This window comes from Malaclemys terrapin, chromosome 11, assembly GCF_027887155.1.
Source record: "Malaclemys terrapin pileata isolate rMalTer1 chromosome 11, rMalTer1.hap1, whole genome shotgun sequence".
NCBI lineage: Eukaryota > Metazoa > Chordata > Testudines > Emydidae > Malaclemys > Malaclemys terrapin.
Genome location: NC_071515.1, coordinates 36,824,442 through 36,842,713, shown reverse-complemented (window position 1 = coordinate 36,842,713; position 18,272 = coordinate 36,824,442). Strand labels below are relative to the sequence as shown.

General features: G+C 43.2%; 1 protein-coding gene across 4 annotated transcripts in view; it reads right to left on the bottom strand.

The window, feature by feature from the left end:
- Positions 1–18,272, bottom strand: part of PDE11A (phosphodiesterase 11A) — a 222,690-nt gene that overhangs the window by 195,366 nt on the left and 9,052 nt on the right. The window contains exon 1 of one of the 4 annotated variants that reach the window (XM_054044028.1): positions 16,988–17,016. The exons of 2 other annotated variants lie outside the window; for them this stretch is intronic. The gene's annotated coding sequence lies outside the window, so the exon portion shown is untranslated. Of the gene's footprint in view, positions 1–11,818; positions 11,895–16,987; positions 17,017–18,272 lie in introns of those variants that run through there. One more of the 4 variants, XM_054044027.1, reaches the window with a different exon arrangement.

Below are 18,272 nucleotides of genomic sequence, written 5' to 3'. Positions count from 1 at the left end.
CTACAGAGGAGCTGCCGAGACACTCCAAACAGCCAAGGCAGAGTATTCTGACTACGCTGCAGAGAACCAATTGACTGCAGGGATTGAAGGGGACACCAGGTCACTGCCAGCAGAGGAGATTGTTGTGTATTTGGAAGTCGTGGTAATAGAACCTTGTTGTTACTATGGCAACTGAGTTAGATTATAAGGGAATAGCCCAGCCAGGTTTTGGCTGGTTTGGTTAGTTCAGTGTGTGGCAATAAACGGCTGCTTTTAAGTTTACAGCTCTCTGTCTCAAGTGATTTCTTCCTAAAACTGCTAACCCAAGCAGGGCTGGCTCCAGCTTTTTTGCCGCCCCAAGCAGCGAAGGGGGGGGGGGGGGAACAAAGGGGGTAAAAAAAAAGAAAAAACCCCGCGATCGGCGGTTGCTCTCCCGCACCGCTTCATTCTTCGGCAGCAATTCGGTGGCTGGTCCTTCCCTTCGAGAGGGACTGAGGGACCCGCCACCGAAGACCCAGACATGCCACCCCCTTCTATTGGGCTGCCCCAAGCACCAGCTTGCTGCACTGGTGCCTGGAGCCGGCCCTGGCCCCAAGGATACGACAAAGTGGCGACGAGGATGGGATTCCTATGCTGCCCCAGCAACAAAAGGAAGTAGAAGTACAAAAAAAAAAAAAAAAAAAAAAAAAAAAACCTTTTTGCTGTTGGAAGGGGATGAAAACTGGCTTGTTTGCACTGATTGTGCAAACTGAAACTAAAACCATGGCTACACTTACAGGGCCACTGGAACCTTTTGAGGAGACTATAGTGCAATGGCACGTATATATTAAGCATTTTGAGCTTTTTGTTATTGCAAATGACATTACAGAAGAGAAGAAGGTGCCAATATTCTTAAGTGTTGTAGGGGCTAAGACCTACTCCCTGCTACGCAGCTGATTGCACCCTGTTAAGCCTGAGACCAAACCTTACAATGACATTTTGGAAATCCTGGGGATCCATTTTTCTCCAAAACCACTGGTAAATGCTGAAAGATATAGGTTCCACAAGAGAGACCAAAAAGAAGATGAAACCGTTGTACAATTTGTAGCAACTTTGAAAAGGCTTGCGGAACACTCTGAATTTAATGAGATATTAAATGACACAAGAACCTACCCACAAAACTGTGTGGAGTCAGGAATGTTACCGCTGTGGGAAGCTGGGTCACCATGCATCAGAATGCTGGTGTAAGGATCTGGTGTGTCGACACTGTGGCAAAAAGGGACACATCGAGTGTTCCTGTAAGCAAAAGAAAGAGGCCTGTGGTTTGGCCGACGAAAAAGGGAAACCTGCATACCCTAGAGCAGACCCAGGATGACCAAGGAGACACCTCATCGCATGAAGAAGTGCCACTGCACGTTTTGTCTTTGGCAGTGGGTTCACATGAATACTGGGTAACCCCATTGTTGGACGGCAAACCTATATGCATGGAATTGGACACCGGTGCAGCCGTCTCACTGGTCTCCGAGACTGTGTATAAAGAAAAGCTACAGCATCTTCCACTTAAGGCAACAAAAACTGTTCTGAAGATTTATACAGGAGAAGCTGTGCCCATGTTGGCACTATTGATGTTAAGGTAGAGCTCAGTGGACAGGCTGCTAAATTGCCACTGTTTGTGGTGAAAGGTAATTACCCAGCCTTAATGGGTAGGTCTTGGCTTAGGAAGATTCAGCTGAACTGGGCAGAAGTACACCGAATGACTAAAGAAGAAACCGGTCTGACCGCTATACTAAGGAAACATGCTGCTGTTTTTGGAGAGGATCTGGGAAGTATGAAGGGAATCACTGTGACATTGAACATTAAACCTGACAGTCAGCCAAAATATCTGAAAGCCAGAACTGTGCCATATGCCATCATGCCGAAAGTTGAAGCGTACCTGGAGCGCCACAAATGGAGTCCTAATACCAGTTACCCATAGCCCATGGGCAACTCCTATCATTCCAATAGCGAAGAAAGATGGCTCCCTCTGAATTTGTGGTGATTTTAAAGTCCCTGTCAACCTGGTGTTGTGTGCAGAGCAATACCCACTTCCCCACATTGATGACCTCTCTGCGGGCCTGGCTGGGGGACAAAAGTTCAGTAAGATTGATCTGAGTCAAGTGTATTTACAGTGTGAATTCTTCCAGCCCTCTGTTAAATATTTGGGACACATCATTGATGCTACAGGTCTTTGTAAGGCCCCTGCAAAAGTTAAGGATGGTTCCCCCTCCTCGAAATGTTGGCTAGCTTCGCTTGTTTCTAGGACTATTGAACTATTATGGAAAGTTCATCTCACAGTTAGCCACACTGCTAAAACCACTTCACGAACTCCTTGGGCAGAACAAGACCTGGAAGTGGACTGAAGAATTTTTTGGGGGGGTGAGGGGGAAGGAGAATAGGTCATTTTTGTGGGACCCTAATGTTAAAATACTGGCAGAACATCACTGTTATTGCTTCAGAGATGACCATTCCAAAGACATCCTGTCAGATTCAAATGATAGACTTGGGTGGAATACTGGACCCTCTCACTAAAGTCTATTTTCAACTCCAGGTGGGAATGGATATTAATGGTGGCTGATTTTACAGGCTGAAAGACTGGGGAAGAGTCTTCCAGGTTGTAATAAATGGCACCATTATTATTGTTAAAATAGGTGGATACAGCTCATGTGAGGGCAGAAGGGCAATCCCTCCCCCAATTCTTCCCAATCTCCATTGTGAGACTGTACTGGTACAATATAAGCTTCCCTTTCCCCCTCGGACCCATTTCAGTTTTCACATACTCTGACAGGGTTAGCATCCAGCCCTCTTGGCAACCCTCTCCCATGTTAGCTGCATGAGCCACAGTTCCTCATTAAGAAATGACTGGCTGGCTGTGTGCAGCAGCTATAATACATGCTGTGTGGCTGAACTCAAAATGGCAGAAAAACAGGAAAAAAAAATTCTACAACAAACTACAATGCAAATGTAAAAACAGGAGGGTGGTTTTTCTTTCTGCATTAAATTACCTATGGGGCACTGTTAGTGTTGCAAAACCTTAAACCGAGAACGGGATCTTGCCATTCCATAAGACTCCTCACCATATACAGACACATTCTCTCTGTGTATTGGTAACTGAATGAAGACGTTTCTCTCAGTACATTGTTAAAAGAAGGACTCCCACAACTGCTACACTGTCGGGATTTTCACTTTGATTTTTTTAGGTTCCTCTGCCTTTGAATGTGTGGCTAGTAGCCACTCGATGACTGTTACTGTACATATGCTCAGAAAAATCTTTTAAAGATGCACTGAATATAGTCTCACAATTAATGGAAATATTTATAATAAAATTTACACAAATATTATCAGAATATAAAAGGGGAGCTGACAGCGACCCCAATGTTTAGGTTGACTAACAATTTCCATGATAAAAGATTCTTGTGCTCTATTTTATATAAATAAAATGAAACAACTGAGAGCAAAATCAGCAGCTTAGCTGAGGAGAACTTTGAATAAAGAATGACCAAAATCAATGCCAGAAACCTTGGGGTTATTTTAAAGTGGACGTTTAAATGAGTATTGCCTATTGGAAGAAGCCCTGAGTGTTGATTACACTATCTTCCCAAAACAAATGGACCCATTACCACTGCTATTGAACTACCAAGTAAAAGCAGGACTTTCAGGAAACTTAGTCAATAGATATATCCATAACTGGGAAGGGGTCTTGTCTGTGGGTAGGTCTGCACTTACCTCCGGGTCCGGCGGTAAGCAATCGATCTTCTGGGATCGATTTATCGTGTCTTGTCTAGACGCGATAAATCGATCCCGGAAGTGCTCGCCGTCGACGCCGGTATTCCAGCTCGGCGAGAGGAGTACGCGGCATCGACGGGGGAGCCTGCCTGCCGCGTCTGGACCCGCGGTAAGTTCAAACTAAGGTACTTCGAATTCAGCTACGTTATTAACGTAGCTGAATTTACGTACCTTAGTTTGAAGTGGGGGGTTAGTGTGGACCAGGCCTGTGACTGAAAACTTTGACTGCACCCAGGCTTCCTATGCTCAACAATGAAAGACTGGTGGACATGTACTGAAATTAATATTCCTCTAGAAATACAAGTTGGCATGTATTTCTGCTTTAGTTGGTACAATGAACAATATTTAATTTAGTTTGTTCAGTATTTAATCTTTATGATTTAAAGTAAAATTGTCTAAACATTTGATTGTGATGGTAAAGAGGAAATTCACAAAACACTGTTAATGATATTGTGACAGTGTAAGGCAGATGTGGGCAAACTACGGCCCGCGGGCCACATCCGGACCGCGGGACCGTTCTGCCCGGCCCCTGAGCTCCCGGCCGGGGAGCCTAGTCCTCAGCCTCTCCCCCGCTGTCTCCCCTCCCCCACAGTCATGCCGCTGCGTGGGCCGCACTCTGGCCCGCCGCTCCCACTGGGCAGCGTGGGAAGCGCAACTGGCTCTGGCCGGGTGTCGCAGCTGCGAGCTCCTGCTGCTGGTAAGGGGGTAGGGAGCGGGGGGTCCTGGGAGGCAGTCAGGGAGGAGGGGGTGGAGGTTCTGGGGGGGCAGTCAGGGGATGGGGAACAGGGAGGGTTGGGAGTGGGAGTCCCGGGTGGGGGCCTGTCAGGGGGCGGGGATGTGGATAGGGGTCAGGAGGGCAGTTAGGGGACAGGGAGGATGGGATCCCGGGGGGGGTAGTTAGGGGTGGCGGGTCCCAGGAGGGGGTGGTCAGGGGACGAGGAGCAGAGGGAGGTTGGATAGGGAGTGTGAGTCCCAGGGGGGCTGTCAGGGGGTGTGGCTAGGGGTAGGGGCAGTCAGGGGACAGGGAGCAGGGGGGTTGGGAGTTCTGAGGGGGGCAGTGAGGAGGCAGGAAGTGGGAGGGGGCGGATAGGGGGCAGAGGCCAAGCTGTGTGGGGAGGCACAACTTTCCCTACCCGGCCCTCCATACAGTTGCAGAACTCTGATGTGGCCTTCGGACCAAAAAGTTTGCCCACCCCTGGTGTAAGGGGACAGGGAATCATCTTGAGGGAAAAGGCATTGAAACTGGGAAGAGTTGGCACAGGCTGGGGCCTAGGAAATTTTGGACTTGCCTGAGAGGTAAAAGAATTTATGGGGAAATGGAACTAAAGACTTTGGGTACTGCTAATGATAAATTAAATACCAATATGCCCCTTTTGTAAGTATTCCTACATTCTCTCTGGTGTCCCCTTCCTTCCTCATCATTTCTGTGGTGGTCACCCTGGCACATCAGACAATGGGCTGGTGATATTTCGAGCTGTAGGATTTGGAGATTAGCTAGAAACTCAAGTCACTTTAGTGATCATCTGTCAAACTGGTTGGTGGCTGGTGATAATCCATTGGTTCACAGCTATTATTATGAAAGGTGACACTGACCAATCATTCTTATAAATTAGTATGACTTAGCACCTTTGTGAATTTAGTTCTAAACTGGAGTTTTTGATACAAGGATTTTTTTGAATATTCATAAATGTAAACATAAATCTCACTTCTTATTAAAAAGGCTTATTTTAAATCATGCTTTCCTGTTGCATGTGGCAGTTAGTATGTTAATACTGTAGTGCTTACAGAAACAGAACATTGTAGTCTTTTCAGAAGAGTAACATGAAGAAAATAATGCCTTGTAATTTAACGCTCAACCAGTTTAATGAGTTAAACATATATCTGGCTGTTTTTAATGCCTCATCAAGCATCTTTTATCTGTCAAAGTAGGGATCATAATACTGACTATCACTTACATTTCTAAATCACTGTGATTTGTCGCAATCAATGTATCTGGGGTTTGTTTGTTTTTTAATGCTGTAACTTAATTAGGAGTTGTTGTTCTTCCTGGGGCTTTATTTGTGCCTCAGGAGTGTACTACACATCCTTTTGTTTCTAGAAAGAGTGGGTTACTAAACTGTAATCATTGATAAAGCAATGAGATTCCCTTGAGTTACTTGTCTGACAATTTCTTTAACAGAGCTAATATAGATAGATAGATAGATAGATGGCTTTTAATAATGGCACCAAGGGCCCAGTCCTGCATGGTGTTGAAAGCAACCTGCAAACTGCTGAGCACCCTCACAATGACTTCAATAGGAGTTGAGAGCCCTCAGTCTGCTAGTAAGGGGCACTCTGCACTATGTAAGATCTTTCCTATAAACAGGGTTGTCTTCTGTCTTAACTCATGTAATAAAATGGAATTCAGTGCAACTATCACAGAATAGGTTTTACCAATTCAGAAAATGAAATACCCCAACGACATTATTTCATCAGGTAACTGCAACAATTTCTTTATTACATCTGAATTATTATCCAGAATTTATTATTATTGAAATTCTAATAATATGCTTTGCATTATTGAAGAGACAAAATAAACACACTCCCTGCCCCAAGGATCTTAGTCTAAAGCAAAACAGAATAGACAGGGTATGCTGGAATGACTGGGAATCTTTATTTTACTAATAATATTATTGTTTATTCACCACTTGTGGGCATCATGAAAGAAATGAACTTTAAGGAAGGATAAGAATTAAAACAGGGTGGTAGCTTGACAGGCCAGAATAGGGAGAGCTTTTAGGTATAGGGGTAGCCTCAAGGAAAAGGCATAGACAGCTCCAAGACAAACAGATGAATGGGCCAAAAATTAAGAAAAATTATCTGTGCTTACCTCAATTTCCTTTCTTTGATTAATAAGGTCTACATGTCCATTAAAAGCGATACTTCAGGCTGCTTGCAGTTTGGGGGCAGAATCAGACCTGTCAATCACTGAGCAACAGGAAAATGCCCCACCTCCTTAAATTCCCTCCCATTAGAATAGAATTATCTTGGTAAATGAATCTATTTTCCTAAATTACAGGATGTGTTAATGATACTTTGAAGAAAAAGCACAATTTCTTCTGCTGCAAAGCATGGGACACTTCCCCTAATGAAGCAAATACCTCAATATTTGTATCTATTTCCATCTCTATTCTGGATTATCTGTTTGTCTGAAGAGAGAGATGTGTGGACCTTAGTACTAATCAAAAAAAGGAAATTTTTAGGTTCAATACTAGGTTAATCAGGTCTGAGAGCCATAGTCTCTTCAGCCAGAAAGGCATAAACAGTATCACTGCTGCTCTCATCTTTCTATCCTTTGCATAGTCCTGGGGAGCAGTGGAAAAAATGGGAAGGCATGCAACAAAGACCTTGCCCAGCTTTGCAAGAGACCATCCATCACTTTGCATTCCAGATCCTGAAACATGGAAAGGCCACAGGACACTTTACTGCTGTTTCCAGATGCAAAGAGGTCAATCACCAGCCCACCAAATTGACTTACAATGGCTGAGGAAATTTCTAAGTGCAGGCTCCACTCTATTTACTTCAACTTCTGCTATTTTAGTTTTGATGTTCATCTGCCCCTATTGGCAGTGCACATAGAGATAGTCTTCTTTCTAGTTAGACCACTTTCCTTTTTTTCCCTCTCTGGGGTTGGGTTGATTGTGCTCTTCCTAGTTTATTTCTGAAACCTGGATCAGACATATTTGACTCATGACTTGAACAAGTTTGTCCATGGAAGTAACCATGCTGCAGGATCTCAATAAATCCTAGTATTCCAGCCAGTGGATACTGGGCTAACAGTACCCAATGGAAATCACTGGACACAGTAGTGACACTGCCAGTGCCAGAGAGTACAGTAAGGGGGTCTTTGGACACCGCTCTCTCCGACTCCTGCCACCTCTGTAACAGCCTCCCAGGAGTCTCTACTCATATCTGAGGTGAGGCCTCCAGGGGAATAAAAGACCCATGTGGATCCAAGAAGCCTGAGCCCCAGGAATGGAAGAGAGACAGAGTATGTCTGCACTGCATTCAGAGGTGTGACTCTGCAGCACATTACAGATATACCCAAGCTAGCTTTGATCTAGCATGCATGAATAACAATAGCAGTGAAGCCATGGCAGCACAGGCTAGCTGCTTGAGTACATAGCCAAGGTGGCAGGAGGGGTTGCACAGCCTGTGCTGCCCCAACTGCACTGCTATTGTTCAAGCTTGTTAGATCAAAGATAGCTTAAATATGTCTATGTGTACTGCAGTTACACCTCTGACTGAGGTGTTAAGACATACCTTGAGACTGGCTGTTGCCAGAGATGCAGCAGGAGAAAGGGAAACCTTCAGACCCACTCCAGCCTTATTACTTCTCCTACCACCTGATGTTGTCAGACTTCCCCCCCACTTGTGCTGAGGAAGGGCTTTTGAGGGAGAGGTGCACAGTAACACTCTAATGGAAAATGGGGGTGGAGCAGGGAAGGCAGGCAAAGAGAAATTTAGTTCATTTAACTGGGAGCAGAGGGAGAAATGGTAACTGGAAAAAACAATAAACAAAACCGAACAAGTCAAAATGAAAATAAAGTTGAACTTAGTTTCTGAAATAATGGGGTGAGGAGGCAGATAAGAAATTGGTTTCAATGGGTTGTTAGGGAGAAAAGAGATTAAAGTAAACAAAATGATTTTTCAGTTGGTATTTATATTGCTGAAAGAAGACATTCACATGAGAGAGCTAAATAACCATGTGATCTTAAATATATTCACATCTTTCTGTCCCCATGTCTTTCCCTCTGATAGTTGCATCACCTATTGCATTATATCTAATTAGACTGCAAGCACTTGGGACAAGGACTGCCTTCCTATGTATTAGGACAGTGCCCTTGGGGCCCTGGTCTAGACTGGGGCCTTTAGATGCTACCAGAATACAAGGAATAATAGTATCCCAAAGCAAAAATTTGAGATTATTATCAATTTTAACCAAAAACCCAGTAAAAAATTAGGAAGTAACCAGCTGTGAAACATCTCTTCTTTTTGACAAACAAATTGTACCGACTGCATTTTCATTTAATAAAAATGGAGGGATTATGATGTATGATCCACCACTGACTTACTAACAAACTATGCCAAAAAGATGTCACTGTTTTAATCCCTTTTGGTATTGTGCAGTAAGAATTTCAGATGCAGGAGACCCATTCAAAATGCATTCACTAACACACTTAACAGTTGGAATTTCAAGACTGCCAACAAAAATATAATATAGGGTTACCATATTCTGTGCCTCCAAATGGAGGACACTCCACGGCCCCCGGCCCCGCCCCCAGCCCCGCCCATACCCCCGCCCCAACCCCGCCCCCTCCCAAAAGTCTCCGCCCCCTCCCCTGCTTCCCGCGAACATTTGATTCGCAGGAAGCCTGAAGCAGATAAGGGGGGTGTGGGGGGGAGGAGGCGCGGCCCAGGCTGGCCCCCCGGTGGCTCCAGCCTGGGTCGGCTCGGGCCCTGGGGTGCCGGCCCCGGCCGACCACCCCCAGCCCGCCCAGCACTGCCGGCCCCCGGTGGCCCGGCGCACCCCCGGGCTCCCCGCGGGCCCGGCTGACCTGCTCCCCGCCGGCCCGGCTCCCCGCAGGCCCGGCTGACCTGCTCCCCGCCGGCCCGGCTCCCCGCGGGCCCGGCTGACCGGCTCCCCGCGGGCTCGGCTGACCGGCTCCCCGCCGGCCCGGCTCCCCGCGGGCTCGGCTGACCTGCTCCCCGCCGGCCCGGCTCCCCGCAGGCCCGGCTGACCTGCTCCCCGCCGGCCCGGCTCCCCGCGGGCCCGGCTGACCGGCTCCCAGCCCGGACCCCGGCCCGGCACCGTGCCCCCGGCTCCCCGTCCGGCCCCGCGCCAGGCACTGCGCCCCTAGTTCCCGGCCCGGCACCATGCCCCCGGCCCCGCACCGGCCCCGCACCGCCGGCCCTGGCCAAGCACCACCCAGCCCTCCCGATTTTCCCGGACATGCCCGGCTTTTGGGGATTTCCCCCCGGATGGGGATTTGAGCCCCCAAAAGCCGGACATGTCCGGGAAAATCCGGACGTATGGTAACCCTAATATAATACATACAGTATATCAGTAACAGTCAATCTGGAGGACAAACCTCCTCTTGTCTGAAATTGTTTTATTGATTGTAAATTCCTCTTTGGGGAAATATTGCCCTGTAAAATGTGATGGTCAACCAGGGAAAGAAACAGACCTGAACAGACTTGATTCATCAATCCAAGTGCCAGTAGTTTAGCACTGGAACAATTGCACTGCAGGCAATGTCCTCTCTGCCTAGCTAGTCACACTTACTGGGAATATAAAAATATTTCTAGGCAGGTGTGTGTTACCATACACAGAGCCAGATCAAGGCACGAGCACGTAATGCTTGTGTCAAGGGCTCTGGTTCCTGGAATCAGGTGATTATATCAGATTCTCACTTTTTTTAAAAAAATGGCTGCTAATTGTGCAGCCCTCATGACTGTAAAAATAACATTGATAATGGGACCACCCATCCAGATACATCCTTAACTGAGGTGATCCAATGTTCCTGCCCATCCTTTCGGATGCTCCTAATAGGAAGGAGGGCCCTACCGCTGCCCTGTTGGTCTGGAGTAGAGGGAGGGGGCCTGCCACCACTACTCCAAAGGTTGGACAGATCCACAGGGGACCCCATGTCCTAGTGTGTCTAGGATCCACCTGGACAGCCCTTGGATACACAAAAATCTGTTTGCAGAATCAGTCATGGGAGCTGTGAGGAATTTAAATGACATCTATACAAAAAAGCTGATCAATTTAGCGAAGTTGAGACTATGATGCTTCTCAAGAGTCATGACCATACTCCATATACTTATATTAACCAGTTTAATTTTCTCATTTTCTACTAAAAAATAAATCACTTAGGATCCAATCCTACTCTCTCTGGTTCTCATTGATTTCAATGGCAGAACAAGCTAGCAATTAATTTCTTCATATATAATCTATTTTTAAATAACCCTATAGCCAATCACTCTGAAAAATGAAGTTTTCATTTAGAGGAGGCAATAAAATTATGTATAGTGATTACCACTGAGAAGAAGTGAAGCCACTAAAAAAATGTTTATAAGAACTCACACATCTATTTTGCATTTTCAATTAAATATTTTCCTCCCAAAATTATTATAACGTCCCAGTGATCCAATAGATGACACTGCAAGCTTTCAAAAATTCCTATGAAAGTAAGGGTTTTGCTCTGACTTTATCTAATTTAAACCTGCATAATAATTAAATAATAAAAAATATTTTTTTCTCCCAGATATTTGTAGCAGGAGGGTCAGTATGATGAAGTTATGCCATATTCTGGTTTCTGGGCAAAGCCTTGCCAATTGTATTTGAATGTTGATCTCACATACGAGTACACAAGTCATATATTGTTTGACAGTAAGGGTAAAAAAAAGGAAACAGGGTTTTTTTATTGGGGAACAAAAGGTACACATTTTAGAGTCATAACAAAGCTAGTATCAAGACAGTATATAACAAAGGTGAACAAAGTGACTGTATAAGAAGCAAAAGGGGGAGTTGAAAGGATGGCTGTTCTTTTGCCTCTAGCTGAATGAGAATATTTTAAGCTTTGAATCTTGACAATGTTCAACCCATATCACTCATAGGTTATTAAGCCATCTTTCTTTGCCTAGACCATCCGGTACCCATTTTAGCACTTTGTCTCAAAATAAGATCTGCCTTCATTACCACTTACTGTCATCAACAAAATGCTTTTGTTTTGCTTACTGAGCAGAACTCTAGCCTAGAACTGCTAATTCCAGAGTAGTTATTACTGGTTTCTACAGTCTGTGATTTGGCACTTTGGTGTTCAATAACTCTCCCTGTTTATGAGTAGGATCAGTATGACTTGGCCCAAAAATATAATCCCAAAGCAGGTCAACTAACAGCCACCTAATATAACAGGGGTGGCCAAACTGGCTCACGAGCCACATGCAGCTCTTTTGCCATTAAAGTGCAGATCACAGAGCCCCCTTTTCCACCTACCAGACTGGGGTGGAAAGAAGCTCAGGACCTCTGCCTTGCAGCGGGGTAGTGTGGTAGGAGCTTCTGCCCAGCAGGGAGGAGGATCTCGAGGCTTTTGCCCAGCAGGGCGCACCTGCCAGGGATCAGAGCTTCAGCAGGAGTGGCTCTCGAACTTCTGAAGATTGTCGTATGTGGCTCAGAGGACCAGTAAATTTGGCCACCCCTGTAATATAATACACAATGAGCCCACCGCCTGAATATATTCCCAGCTATTACGTCTTAATGCTGATCTATAGGCTTTCTGTAAAAGAGGCGAAAGTATAAAGGCACATCTTAATGTGTTACATTTATGGGAACAGACTGAGCAGAAAAACAAGTGTACACAGACAAAAAGCTCCTACTCAAACTTACAGTTTGAGATTAAGAGTTATCTTATCCCACAAAACAGCAGAAAGCTAGCTGCAAGGCCATTATAGCAGAACTAAGGCACTCTTTAAAGTTCTTGACAAAAATAAGAATGAGGAGGATCTGCAGGCTAACAGGCTTCTTCTCAAGAAGAGTGACTCAAATACTTTACAAAGACAACTACAGACACTAGTATTCAGGCTAAAAACTCAAAGCAAAATGACTTCCAACATGCTATTTTAAAATTACAAATCAGAATGTCGTATTTCTCTACGTTAACTAACAGTCTCTGGCAGAAAGATAAGGAAAGGGTGAAATAGGCTAACACCATGGTTAAAGCCACTGATTACTGCATTGTAAAACAGCATTGGTAGATGAAGCTCATTAAAGGTAACTATGATTGCTTCTATAGGAATCCTTGCTGCAATAGCCTTGATACTTATAGAAATTAATGATGGAAAAGATCTATTAACTCACCTCATCATGCTTCTTATAAAATTAAACAAAATAATCTCCATGGGAAACAAAAAGAACAACCCAAAAGATAGTAAACTATTCAGAAAAAGCTCAAAACATAACATTCAATGAAATTAAATACAGATGAAACAAAAACGTAACATTAACTAAAGGCATCAGAGCTGTTCTAGAGATTCTACAGTTCTTCTCTGGAACATCATATGTTGCACAAATCAAATTATGCATAATTAAGAAAATGCTGATTACTTCCCCCCAAATAGAAATGGATAAACAATCTCAAAGAAAAGAAACAAATCTGCATTACACAAATCACTCCAAAATAGCACAATCTCTGAAAATACCCTATATAAAGAATGTTGCAGCCATGCTTCCCATCCACAACGAAATCTCTTAATCCCCAAATACAAGGAAAAAGACAGACACTGGCCAGCACAGTTATCCAGTTCCTCAAACTTCACAGCCCCAAAGAAAACATGCACATTCAATTCTTCTAACCAAGAAGAGCTATATTTCTCCAAATGAAAAACAGATAAAACAGCTAAAAGTCATGCAGTGTAGTCGCTGTTTCTCGGCTCTCTTGCCAACAAAAAACTTCCACCTCCAACGAGCGGGGTAGCATTGCCGGCATGAGAGCACTCCTGTGGACAGAGAGCTGTTCACACCAGCACTTGTCTTCAGCAAAACTTTTGTCTTTTTGGGGGGAGGGTTCTTTAACACCTCTGAAAGACAAAAGTTTTGTTGTTCAGTTGCCAGTGTAGACATAGCCTAACTAGTAAAAGGATTTCTTCTTCTCAAGAGCTTTGTGCACAAAGCAGCTGAAGCCACTATTCATTATCTAATGAGCCGCCTTTGATAGAAAGCCCTGTGTTTTCCTGGGGTCATTCACCTAGATCACACAAGAATTTCCCTAAATTAGGGGACTCTTCAAGTGGCTGGATCCATTGGCTTCACTGCACCTACAGAGACCTGAACAGAGCTGCCCTGGCACCAGACAGAACTTGATGCAATGACAAATGTTTTCCAAGCAAATCAAAGCATTTATCACAATAAAGACAATTAAATCATACACTTTCATAACATTATGTATTCAACTAGGCAGAGATTTTTCAGGGGAAACTAAGGCACTCCCATTTGAACTACAATAGGAGTTGGACACTGAACTCCCTTAAGCTTCTTAGAAAATCACAGTTGGATTATATAGCTGACATAGGGAAATTACAAAATCACAATGGGAGGGGAAGTAGTTTCTAGTCAGCAAGGGTAGGAGAGGAGGTCCTCAAGGCAATCTTCCTGATTAAACACAGGTCTACATGAACCCCTGACCTACCATGCTGTGCCCCACCTTTCTCATATGCCATTGTGTTTTCTAGTATATTTTTATTAGGGCTGTCAAGCGATTAAAAAAATTAATCACGATTAATCGTGCTGTTAAACACTTTATATTTTTTATTCTAAATCTTTGCACTGTAAAAATAAAAGAAATAGTATTTTTCAATTCACTTAATGCAAGTACTGTAGTGCAATCTCTTTATCATGAAACTTGAACTTACGAATGTAGAGTTATGTATAAAAAATAACTGCATTCAAAAATAAAACAATGTAAGACTTTAGAGCCTACAAGTCCACTCAGTCCTACTTCTTGTGTAGCCAATCACTCAGACAAACAAGTTTGTTTCATTTGCAGGAGATAATGCTGCCCGCTTCTTGTTCACAATGTCACCTGAAAGTCAGAACAGGTGTTACAACAGTGCCATGCAGCCAGCGTTGCAAAATATTTACATGCCAGATGCACTAAAGATTCATATGTCCCTTCATGCTTCAACCACTATTCCAGAGGACATGCGTCCATGCTGATGATGGGTTCTGCTCGATAATGATCCAAAGCTGTGCAGACCAATGCATTTTGATTTTCATCATCTGAGTCAGAATGTCACCAGCAGAAGGTTGATTTTCATTTTGGTGGTTCGGGTTCTGTAGTTTCCGCATCGGAGTGGTGCTCTTTTAAGACTTCTGAAAGCATGCTCCACACCCCATCCCTCTCAGATTTTGGAAGGCACTTCAGATTCTTAAATCTTGGGTCAAGTGCTGTAACTAACTTTAGAAATCTCACATTGGTACCTTCTTTGCATTCTGTCAAATCTACAGTGAAAGTGTTCTTAAAACAAACATGCTGGGTCATCATCTGAGACTGCGATTATATGAAATATATGGCAGAATGTGGGTAAAACACAGAGCAGAAGACATACAATTCTCCCCCAAGGAGTTCAGTCACAAATTTAATTAACGCATTATTTTTTTAACAAGAGTCATCAGCATGTCCTCTGGAATGGTGGCCAAAGCATGAAGGGGCATATGAAAGTTTAGCATATCTGGCATGTAAATACCTTGCAATGCCAGCTTCAAAAGGGCCATGCGAACGGCTATTCTCACTTTCAGGTGATATTGTAAATAAGCAGCGGGCAGCATTATCTCCCATAAATGTAAACAAACTTGTTTGTCTTAACAATTGTCTGCACAAGAAGTAGGACTGAGTGTACTTGTAGGCTCTAAAGTTTTACATTGTTTTGTTTTTGAGTCCAGTTATGTAACAAAAAATCCTCCTTTGTAAATTGCACTTTCACGATAGAGATGGTACCTGTATTTTTAAATTCACCTCATACTATTTCTTTTATCATTTTTAGAGTGCAAATATTTGTAATAAAAATAATATAAAGTGAGCACTGTATACTTTTTCTGTTCTGTGTTGTAACTGAAATCAATATATTTGAAAATGTAGAAAAACATCCAAAATATTTAATACATTTCAATTGGTATTCTGTTGTTTAACAGTGCGATTAAAACTGCGATTAATGTTTTGAGTTAATCGTGTGAGTTAAGGCTGTCAATTAATTTCAGTTAACTTTTATTCCTTTAGCTGTGGAAAAACTCTGAAATAAGTAACATGGTTTGGCCCTAGAGGGGGCTTATTGTTCAATTCAGATATTTAAGTTTCACTAAGCTTTCAGCAGAATGAACAAAAATACTGCTGTTTACAGCTCATGCATATCATTCCTATTAACAGAATATCCTGCAGTACAGTGTATCAAAACCACATTTCATGCATTAATATCTTACCAGAAGTGATACTGTTTCAATGCAATACATGATCTATTTTTGTGTATGTGCTGGGAATTTTTGTATGTGAGCCCTGAAATCTCATTTACTAGTTTGTTGTATATCCATTATCTATGTGAATTGTTTTCTTGTATAATAATGTTTGACTTAGCAAAATAAGCTACACAACTCACTCGCGAGAAATTCATGGTGAAATACTATCGCTGATTTAAAAACAGAGTGGATAGCTTCATGACCAGTTAAAAACGTTGTAGATATGAATGTTAAGCTAATAACATGCATAATTAAATCTCATGCTTCACAGCGTGAGTTAATCAACAACAGGAGTCAGGAAGAACTTTTTTTAACCACATTATTAGCTCGATCAGCTGTTCTCAAACTGAATGGTGGGACCCCAAAATGGGTCGCGGACCCATTTTAATGGTCACCAAGGCCAGCATTAGACTTCCTGGGGCCCAGGGCCGAAGCTGAAGCCTGAGCCCTGCCACCCCAGGCTGAAGTCAAAGCCCAAAGGTTTCAGCCCACGGCAGTGGGGCTCTAGAAGGGGGTCGCGGTGCAATGAAGTTTGAGAATGGCTGAGCTAGATGGATTAAGGAATGTTTTTTCTTCCTCCAAACCAAAAGGAATTGATGACCCCACCATATACAGTATATCAAACTAGATGAACCTGTGGTTTGACCACGTATGACAGATTCTCTGTGTTCATCTCCACAACTTGTAGTTTTATCAAAGAAATATGATCTGTCAGGTAATCAGTTTTTACAAACCCAGCTTCCTGTCATACTAAACCTTGATGCATCAGTTCCATTACTATTTGGTCTAGCGCAGTGGTTCTCAAACTCTTCCATACAACAACCCCTATTTTCATACCAGGACCCTCTCAGGGAACCCATCTGATCTAGCCATTACTCCACTCCCATTTAGCAATGTGGTAAATTTAATGTTGATAAATGCAAAGTAATGCACATTGGAAAACATAATCCTAACTATACATATACAATGATGGGGTCTAAATTAGCAGTTACCACTCAAGAAAGAGATTTTGGAGTCATTGTGGATAGTTCTCTGAAATCATCCACTCAAAGTGCAGCAGCAGTCAAAAAAGCAAACAATGTTGGGAGTCAACAAGAAAGGGATAGATAAAAGACAGAAAATATCATATTGCCTCTATATAAATCCATGGTATGCCCATACCTTGAATACTGCATGCAGATGTGGTTGCCCCATCTAAAAAAAAGATATATTGGAATTGGAAAAGGTTCAGAAAAGGGCAACAAAAATGATTAGGAGTATAGAACAGCTTCTGTATAAGGAGAGATTAATAAGACTGGGACTTTTCAGCTTGTAAAAGAGGCGACTAAGGGGGGGATATGATAGAGGTCTATAAAATCATGAGTGGTACAGAGAAAGTAAATAAGTATTATTTACTCCTTCTCATAATACAAGAACAAGGGGTCACCAAATGAAATTAATAGGTAGCAGGTTTAAAACAAACACAAGAAAGTATTTTTTCATGCAATGCACTGTCAACCTCTGGAACTCCTTGACAGAGGGTGTTCTGAAGGCCAATACTATAAAGGGGGTTCAAAAGGGAGCTAGATAGATTCATGGAAGATAGGTCCATCAATGGCTATTAGCCAGGATGGGCAGGAATGGTGTCCCTAGCCTCCGTTTGCCAGAAGCTAGGATTGGGTGACAGGGCATGAATCATTGATGATAACCTGTCTATTCATTCCCTTTGGGGCACCTGGCATTGGCCACTGTCAGAGGACAGGATACTGGGCTTGATGGACCTTTGGCTTGACCCAGTATGGTCGTTCTTATGGTTCAAACCCCCAAAGTCACTCCCCCAAAGAGACATGATCACTGCATACAAATTATTGGATGGCTTTAGGCCTGTTGTATCTTCAAGTAAATAACAAAACTTCCACTGACTTCAATGGAATTTGCCTACAGGTTTAGCCCTAGATCCTGCAAACAGTTATGCATGCGCCTACTTTATGTGTTTTGGTAGTCCCAATGAGTTCAATGGAACTACTTACTTGCTTAAAGTTACACATGGGGTTAAATGTTTGCAGGATCTGGGTCCTAGAGACGTCTGTCAACTTGAGTAAAGTCTCTTAAAATATTTCCTAATGATAAGAAATGACACTGCTCAGTATGTTATACTGTACACTGTTAATTTATGTGGACAAATGAGGGAACATTCATTGAAAATAATGCATATGTGAGACCTAAAACATGTCTGGCTAATGGGGAGTTCCAGATAAAAGCCATTCAGGTAAATGAGCTACTAATGTATTTACATGTATAAGGTGGTAAGCACCTACTGTGAACATCTGAGTGTCCTCATCTCCCAGTATATGTAAATGTTATATATGCATCTCAGCTCTGCTCATTGAACTGAGAGCAGCCAACACCTTGCAGAAGGTGCTCAGCATGTTGCAGATTTTTATTCTAAAATATCTCCGCATTACCT